This window comes from Globicephala melas, chromosome 1, assembly GCF_963455315.2.
Source record: "Globicephala melas chromosome 1, mGloMel1.2, whole genome shotgun sequence".
NCBI lineage: Eukaryota > Metazoa > Chordata > Mammalia > Artiodactyla > Delphinidae > Globicephala > Globicephala melas.
In genome coordinates, this window is record NC_083314.1 from 20,220,096 (window position 1) to 20,229,508 (window position 9,413).

The 9,413-nt window shown below is 48.6% G+C and overlaps 1 non-coding gene across 1 annotated transcript; it reads left to right on the forward strand.

The window, feature by feature from the left end:
• The first annotated feature begins 7,862 nt into the window (after nucleotides 1-7,862).
• Nucleotides 7,863-7,935, forward strand: TRNAT-UGU (transfer RNA threonine (anticodon UGU)). The gene has a single exon. It is a non-coding gene; the product is annotated as a tRNA-Thr (tRNA).
• Nucleotides 7,936-9,413: the final 1,478 nt, after the last annotated feature.

Below are 9,413 nucleotides of genomic sequence, written 5' to 3' on the forward strand. Positions count from 1 at the left end.
CTAAGGGGTTTATGATATTATCTTATTTAATCTTCACAACCCAGAAACCAGTTTGTGTTGACTCTCTGAGGAAATACTTTACAGATAAAGAGACTGGAGCTCAGAGATGTCAGGTAATGTGGCCAAGGTCACACAGCCAGCAGTGGCAGAGTTACCATTTAAAACCAGGCTTTTGTGACTCCAAACCCTGAGCTCATCACCACCTCCAGATCCTGGGACCACAGGTCACACGTGTCTCTGGAACAGTCTTGATTGTCCACAGTCCTTCTAGAGTGTGCTAGCACCATTAAAATAATATATCCAGGTTTAGGTTTAAAGACATAAAGACTGTAGCTCTTCTCTGTAAGAAAATCGATCCAAAGTGTTATGGCAGAGGAGATTTTGCTCCAGGGGAAAGCCCTGGGTCTGGGTTCAGACCCTGTGGCCAATAATTGACTATATGGCCTTTATTTGGGGTCAATTATTTAAGCTCTCAAATCTCTGTTTATTCATCTACAAGATAAAAAGGATGGGTTAAATGAGGTTTTCAGCCCTGGATGCACACTAAAATCATGGAGAGCATACTAAAAGGAACGCCTAGGAGTCACCCGAAACCAATGAAAGCAGAATTTCTGGGGCCTGGGCAATAACATTTCTAAGCCCCCAGGTAACTCAGTGTGCGGCCAGAACTGAGACTCATGGGACTAAGCCCCTCAAGTTCAGTGTTTCTACCTTAGGACCCAACTCCCCTGAGATGGGAGGTCCTCTTTTCCCCCTTCCACAACACACAAAGCTGTTTTGGGGGTGCCTAGCTTCTCTGTCTCCTAAGACTGTCCCAAAAGCCTTGAACAATTTCCTGGGACCTCCTCAGTGTCTCAACTGCCCTCCAGTCCCTGAACGCAACATTTCCAGCCTCTCATCCTACCAACCCAAAGTCTGGAAATCCCACCCCACTGTCTATGGCAGGTGGTGGGTGGAAACTCCTTCTACAAAAGGCTGCAAAGAGCAGGGAACATGACAGAAGACAGCTGACAGCTGCGTCCAAGAAAGACTATCCCCCGCCTGGCCTCACTGAGCGCTTGCCCAGTCTGACTTTAATAAGGTTAATTCTAATCCGTGGTCTTTGGGGAGGTGAGAGAATCTCCTCTTTCTGGACATGACTCACTGCCTCCTATATCAGCTCAGAGAAGAGTGATAACATCTCACTCAGCAGGTCCCCGAGAGGAGCTCTGGATGCAGAAATGGGGCTGCATCCCTTCTTTTGCCTCCTGCCACCTCCGTTTCCGACAGATGATAGGAGGGCTTCACTCAGTACTTCTAGGTACAAATGAGTAATAAAAGTAATTTACATCAGTAAGCGCTCCCCAGACACCAGGCTCCGGATAGAGTATTTACACGCACTGCTTCATTTCTTCTTCCCAAGTACCCACGTGAGAAGGCATTATTGTTATTAACATCATCATCATCATTATCCCCATTTTACAAATGAGGAAAGCGAGTTGTCTGCATTCACCCTTCCTGTTCCTCAGCCTTGGTCCCCATGATGCCACCAACTATCTGAATGATGGCGGTTTCCCACCGGCCCATGAGCTCTACAGGGACAGGGACCACATCCGGTTTGGTTCACCACTGACTCCCAGACTGGCAGGAAAAGAGCCAGAATTCAGGCTCAGGTAGGCTGGGCCCTGCATGCCTGGACAGTCTGTAAAGAAGGCTGAGAAACCATTTCCTGGGAGCTGAGCAACCTGTCAGGAGTGTGGACCATGACAGACACGAAAGAGAGTATCAAAGGAGGATAAATGGCCAGTGGTGTCAAGTACTGCCAAGACACCGAGGTTTTATCCATGACGAGGCCAGGGAGGGTCATTTCAGGGGAGCTCTGTGGTAGAAGGGAGCTGGAGGGTTGAATGAGTGGGAGGTGAGGAACAGAAAGAACTGTTACCAAGTCCAAGCTTGTACTGCTCTCCGCAAGACGGGCCAATAAATCGAGAGACAAATTGTTGGGGCAAGAAATAGGGACTTTATTTGGAAAGCCAGCAGACCAAGAAGATGGCGGACTAGTGTCCCAAAGAACCATCCTCCTCAAGTTGGAACTCAGGCTTCTTTTATACTGAAAGAGGAGGGGGGAGAGTCCTGGTTGCAGCCAAACTCCAGAGGAGATGTGTTAATTGCTTCCTCCCTGCAGCCATTCACACATGGGCCTGGTCCTGTGAGCTAAACAAAGGTATTTTAGCTTAATGCTCATTACCTTGGAGGCAGGGTTCCCAGAGAGGGGCCATTATGTATAATTTAAGCTTTAGTGATTAACTTGTAACAGAATACAAAGTTTCTTCCCTATTATGGAACAAGTGAAGACAACTCCCTGGGGTGGAGGGAGAGTTTGTTTTGGTTTGTTTTCTCTTGTTTTATTATGCTTTTTGTGAGAGAGATTCCAGCACGTTAAAAGCTGATGGGAAGTGTCCAGTGGAGACTGAGAGGCTGAACGTTGGAGGGATAGAGGGCAGAGTGGGTATTGCAGGTCCCCGGCTGTCTCTGCCACAGCCAGAGGGAAGGCCAGAGGGCCGACCAGACCTCGCAGGTCCACGTGGTGGTACCTGAAGGGGAAGTGAGTCTGGCCCTGGGCTGGCATCTTTACACCAGAATTTTGTTCTACCCTCACGACCACCCTGAGAAGGATGGACACTTTAGCCCCTCTGCACAAGTGAAAAAAACGGATCCTCAAAAGTTAGGTAACTTCGGTGCTGCCAGCAAAGGGCGGAGCTGGGCTGGGCACCAGGCCCCTCTGACAATGAAGACTGAGCTGGTCCATGGTGCAGCCTGGAGCCCTCTGCAGTCAGCAAAAGGTGACCAGGACCAGGTGTCACTAGATTCTAACTCAGTTACCAGACCCCAGAGTCCCCGGTCTTCCCACTGCCCTGCCCTCCCCCTGCACTTTGATCTACAAGTGATCAACCTTCACCTTCCCGGAGTGAGCCAGTCTTTGTTGGCTCAGCAGCTCATGAACAGATGCCAGGATCAGCGGCACCAACCAAATGAGACCTTGTCTGAGCTAGTAAATTAGCTCAGCAGGTGGTGGGGCTAGGGGTGCATCTTCTCCAGCCTCTTTGGTCTTCACCCCTCCAGATTCCTCCCTCCCAGAACAACCTAAACACCAGCAACCCCGGTCCCACCACTAACTGGCCGTGCACCCTGACCCAATGACACCCCCGCACGGCTGGTGCACACCTAGCTCCAGACTCAGAATTGAAGTGCGTGCATCGATCCCATCCAAAAGGCCAGCAATCTGATTAAAATCCTGTCTGAGAGAGGTCTATTTTGCATGAGATGGGACCAACATCCAGGAGATGAATTTTGTTACAATGATTTTAATAAGCGGGTGCAATCCATCGGGCATAGGGCAGGGAGGCATTCGCTCTTGAACTGCCCCCAGGAAGGTCAGAGTCCGCCCACCCACGTGTGGGACACATCTGGCCTGTTAAAATCAGACACAGGGCTTCCCTGGTGGCGCAGTGGTTGAGAATCTGCCTGCCGGTGCAAGGGACACGGGTTCGTGCCCCGGTCCGGGAGGATCCCACGTGCTGCGGAGCGGCTGGGCCCGTGAGCCATGGCCGCTGAGCCTGCGCGTCCGGAGCCTGTGCTCCGCAACAGGAGAGGCCACAACAGTGAGAGGCCCGCGTACCGCAAAATAAATAAATAAATAAATAACAAATCAAACACAGAGACCAGACTCACAAAGTCCCTGAGCAGACAAGACCAGTTTACTTATACAAGCAAAGCTTAATTTAGCTTCTTTTGCAAAACAAGCAAAAGGTTAACTTGACCTAGATCACTTCTTCCTTATGCTGCTGAAAATCAGAAGCAAAACATAAACTGTTCCCCAAAACTGATACGAGGTAACCAAGAAACCAATTCTTTTTCATTTCAGAACATTCTAATATTGTAAACAATTCTAATACTGTAACCAATCGCTGTGAAGAATCAACAGTCACAGACTCCACACTATATAAGCTGCTCTATAGCAATATTCCTTGGAGCTCATTCCATGGTTCGGTTTCAGTGCTCCCCATTTGCAAACCATCTTTTTGGTGCGTGCACAATACTCTTACTATTTACTGCTTCAGTGATTCATTGGTTTTACTTCTGTTTTTCTTTCTGAACCCTTGACAGCTGGAAGCGGTATGGGTCCGGGCTGTTGAGAAGAGCTGTGTGCCCTGAGTCATTCTAGAGGATGCTATAGCCCCTCCCACCAAGGGTCTGGGCAAATAGAGGAGAGGGTCATCTAGGACTCAGGGTCCCTGACCCCAGCATCCCAGATTCTGAGCCCCTGAGCCCCTCCTGTGTCCTGAGTTCCCATCAACCTGGGGGTGGGGGGGAGGTGCGGGTCAGAGTTCAGACACCTGGGCCAGGCAGCCAGCTTCACTGGACACTAAGAACATTGCAATGCACTCAGGTATTTACCCTTCCTCTCTAGCACTAAATGGAAACCTGGATGGCAGGGATTCCTATTCTGCTCATTTTGAATCTCCTGTAACTAGACAACCCTGTATGCTCTATGCTTCCTGAGACATGGGGCCACAGTCCCTAACTGCTCTCACTTCCACTTGTGAATCTGTGTTGGGTTTATAAAGCAATAGGGTCCTCGACTTCCTGCCCCTCCCCTTCTTTAGTGATTTTCCTCTCTCTCTCCAAGCCCAGACTCTGGGATTCTCCCAGCTAAGGGGTCCTATTCCCACCCCACACCCCTAGATCACTTGTGGGTGGGTGTACAGAGGGACCAGATCCCAGGGAGGACCCTCCAATTTCCTCCCTCTCTTCACATCCTGGCCCTCGGGTACCCACTGAAGAGCCTACCTTTCATCTTGGACGTCAGCCCCTTCCCCTCCTGGGGCCAAACTTCCTCATCTTCAAAATGAAGTGCAGGCTACATAAACTTGAAAGTCCCCCCTGACCCTTACACCTCACGTCCTCACCTGATTTTGGATGGGATAGAATAAGGCCTGCTCCCAGGACAGCGGATGCAGGAACAGTGATGCCGAGGACAGTGCAGCAGAGCCGCTGCCGCAGGTGGGTGGAGACCCGACCTCTGTCCTACATCCCCACCTCCCGGATGCAGGAGACTCAGCCCTGCACAGCTGGAGAGAAAGGAGAGCTTGTGGGTGACCGGCAAGCAAAGCAAACTGCCATGCACACTGCTGCCTTACAGCAAAAAAAAAAAAAAAAAAAAAAAACCACAGCATAGTTGAGGGACTTCTGTTTCTATGTCCTCCTCTCCCTTCACCCAAATTGGACCTTGGAGGCCTTCCCTGCTCCCAGTGCCTCAAGCCGGAATCTCCCCCTGAGATGTTCTGCTCTGGGTCAACCATACACTAGGGGGAGATGTTCAGCCTATGAAGAACAACGCCTGTCATGTTTGTATCTGGTACTTCACAATCTCTGACCACTGTCAAGTTCACAACTGTGTTGAATCCCCCAGAGTGCTCTGAGATAGAACCAGAATGATGGCCTCCATTTTACAGGTGGTGAAAGGGCTTGAGCTAGAGCTCGATGGAGGGGGTCAAGAGAAGGAGGAAAGGATATAAAATTAAATATAAAACCCTCCCAGACATGGTCCTCTAATGCCGTGTTACTTATGAGCAAATTACATTCTTTATAGGATGCCCACCCTACTGATCTTTCATCCTACAGTTCAGAAGTTTGAGTTGAGAGGAGAGGGTCCATTTTTCCGTCACATCCCACCTGCGGCTGCCTGCAGATCCTCTTCACCAGGGCTGTGGGGAAGGCTGATGCAGGTGAAAATCGCTGGTGAAGCTCCCACTGGCCAGAAGCAGCATGGGATCAAGAGAATGGAGGGGTGCCTTGCTGCTGCCTTGATTCAATGCCTGATCTACTTGTTACAGGTTAACTTGTGTCCCCTCAAAATTCTCATGTGGCAGTCTTAACCCCCAGTACCTCACAATGTGGCCTGTTTGGAGACAGAGTCTTTACAGAGGTAATCAAGTTAAAGTGAGATCACTAGGGTGGATCCTAATCCAACATAACTGGTGTCCTTATAAAAAGGGAAATTTGAACACAGACATGGACACATATAGAGGAAAGAGACATCGGGAGAGGACAGCCATCTACAAGCCAAGGAGAGAGGCCTGGGTGGGATCCTTCCTCAAAACCCTCGGAAGGAAACAACCCTGCCAACACCTTGAATTTGGACTTGTGGCCTCCAGAACTGTAAGACAATGCGTTTCTATTGTTTAAGCCCCACCGTGTTTGATATTTTGCCAAGGCTAGAAACAAATGCACTCCTCAGAATCACCTCAGATGGAAAATAAGCCAGTTCTTGGTGCTTTTGGCAAGATGACGTGAGACATTAAAATCAGGCTAAGATGTTACAGGCAGAAGAAGCCACATAACATGAGAAATGGAGGGGTTTCCTAGGCTTGCTGAAGAGGGAGGAGAAGTTTGTATGCAAACAATGAAACTACCCGAGGAGTTTGCCCTTTATCCTTAGAACAATGAGAAGCCCCTGGAGGCTCCTGGAGCAGAGGAAGGAGGAAAGCCTCGCAATAGGCCAGTCAATCTCAGAGCAAAGGGCGGGGAAACAGGACAATAAGAAAATCCGATAGGCCAAGGAAACTAAAGGGTGTTAAAAATTCCAACTTGTATGGAGAGGCTGTGGAAGTGGAAGTAAAGGAAAATGATGACACGACACCTCCCAAAACGTCTCCCTGATTTCTCCTGGCTCACAAAATGAACATCATCGTAGATGTCATTCATTCAGTATTTATTGAGCACCTACTGTATGCTAGACACTATTCTAGATGCTGGGAATACAGCGGGGAATAAAACAAAAACCCTTGGCCTCGAAGAAGGAACATCCTAACCTGGAGAGAATAATAGACATAATATTAAGCACAGGGCTTCCCTGGTGGCGCAGTGGTTGAGAGTCCACCTTCCGATGCAGGGGATACGGGTTCGTGCCCTGGTCCAGGAGGATCCCACATGCCGCGGAGCAGCTGGGCCCGTGGGCCATGGCTGCTGAGCCTGCGCGTCCGGAGCCTGTGCTCCGCGACGGGAGAGGCCACAACAGTGAGAGGCCCGCGTACCGCAAATAATAATAATAATAATAATAAGCACATTATCTAGAAGGAAAGAAAGCTAAGTAACATGAGGCAAAAGGGCAGGATAAGGAGGACAGTGCAGCTTTAAAGGGGCAGGGGGTGGGTGTCTTGTTGATAAACGGAATGTGAGCAGACACCTGAAGAAGGTGAGGGAGAGAAGCCTGCAGACCACTGCGAGCGGGTGACCACCATCCTCCTTCGCGCGGTGACGGGTCATGCTGCGGGCATAATTTCATTCCCTCAGTAAAGAGTTAATTAAGCAAAAGGAAATAAGGCATCGTTTCATGATCCCAATCATTAAAAAAAGAGCAGGGACAGAGCTTTACTTATTCACTCTAATGTCTAATAGTATGTAATTACTCAATAAATGTGTTGAATCAATTAATTCATCCATAATCGATAACTTATTTAAGTTATAAGAACCAAAGACATTCCCCCTATAACTTCCCTATAAGTGCGAAACTTGATACAATTTGTCATATAAACACTAGATTGGAGAATTTTTTAAGACGTAAAGGTACCACTCATAACGTCGTCGGAACATTATTTCATTCTTGCATTTTCCCTTCCAGCACTTATCTGTATGCATAACTTATCGTAGGTGTGATTTAGTATTTTGTAATCATAAAATTTTGAGACTGGGCTTTTTTCTACTTATTGTGTTGTCTTTATAATTGTCACTGATAGAGGATGCACAGGGTCAGTTTCAGACTGCCAGAAAGCAATGTTGCTTCCAATGTCCCTGAACTAGAGAAGTGCCCGTAGAAGACAGGCTCCATAGCTCAGTGGTTAGAGCACTGGTCTTGTAAACCAGGGGTCGCGAGTTCGATCCTCGCTGGGGCCTCGTGTTCCTTAGTACTATTTTTTAAAATCGTCCTGTATAAACAAGCACCAAAATGCAAAGTGATTTCTGAAAACGTTACTTCTGGCAGGATTAAAAGTTACTCCTGAAATGCAAATCATGAGCATCCTTACTGTGCTTTAGAAGTGACCCGGAAGAGAAAATCCTGGAATGCAACAAAGAGCAGGAAAAAGAAAAGAAAAGCGGTCCTCTGCGACCCAGCGCTACCCGGACCTGCGGCCCAAGAACCGGCAAAAGGGAGGCGCGAGGCTCCACCAGCTAGTTTTCAACGCCCTGCAGACTCCCAGCACTGAGTTACAAAAGGAAAAGGGGCGGCCCGCGCGGGGAACTCGACCTCCGGCGGGGCGCGCGGGGCGCGCGGAGGCGGTGCTGCGCTTGCAGTTACGCCGCTCGGCCGGCGGGCGGCGCTGTGGCCAGGCTCCCCCTCTCCTGTTCCCGGCCGGCGAGTGCACCTTCCGACACTATTCCCGGGGCTCAGAGAATGGCCAGCGTGGCCTGGACTGAAGCCCGCGCTGCGATGACACGTGGCAGCCCTGGCTTCGGAGCCCAGCCTGGCTCCAAGGTCCTGCCCCCTTCGAGAGGAAGGGGGAGCGATTCATAAAAATAGTCTCGGGCGGTTTGGGAAGCCAAGTTTTGCAACCGGTTTCATTTCTCCGTTTTTTCCCTGAATTTCAGAATGTCGCGTGACAGTAGGGTCACGAGAGCCTTTTCTGAATAAATGAATTCTCTCCACCCAGGATTTCTTGATAAAGGATTGTCTGTAAAGTAGCCACTAGTCACATGTGGCCACTGAGTGCCTGAAACGTGGATATTCCGGATTGAGATGTGCTGAAAGAATAAAATACACATTGGATTTAGAAAATTTAGTACCGAAAAAAAAAGTGAACTGTCCCATTAGTAATTTTTAATTGCTTACGTATTGAAACGATAATACTGTAATATATTGGATTAATTAAAATAAGTACATTAAATTTACCTATTTTTTTAATGTGGCTACTAGAAAAATTTTAATTACATGTGTGGCTCCCATTTGCAGCTTTCATATTTCTGTTGGATGGTGTGGGTTCAAGGAGCCAGGGTCCTGTGACCTTGAGTTCAAGGTTAATTCTTAACCCGTGCTCACACCAGGTAAACCTTTCATCTCTGGGTCTCCCAGAGCCAGTACCGTGCCTGGCAAACAGTAAGCATGGCATTGGTTGAAATGAAATCACATATCTCCCCAACGTAATCTAAAACTCCACAAAGAACAAGAGAATGTTTTTGTTTTTTAACACCTTTATTGGAGTATAATTGCTTTACAATGGTGTGTTAGTTTCTGCTTTATAACAAAGTGAATCAGCTATACACATACATATATCCCCATATCTCTTCCCTCTTGCATCTCCCTCCCACCCTCCCTATCCCACCCCTCTAGGTGGTCACACAGCACGGAGCTGATCTCCCTGTGCTATGCGGCTGCT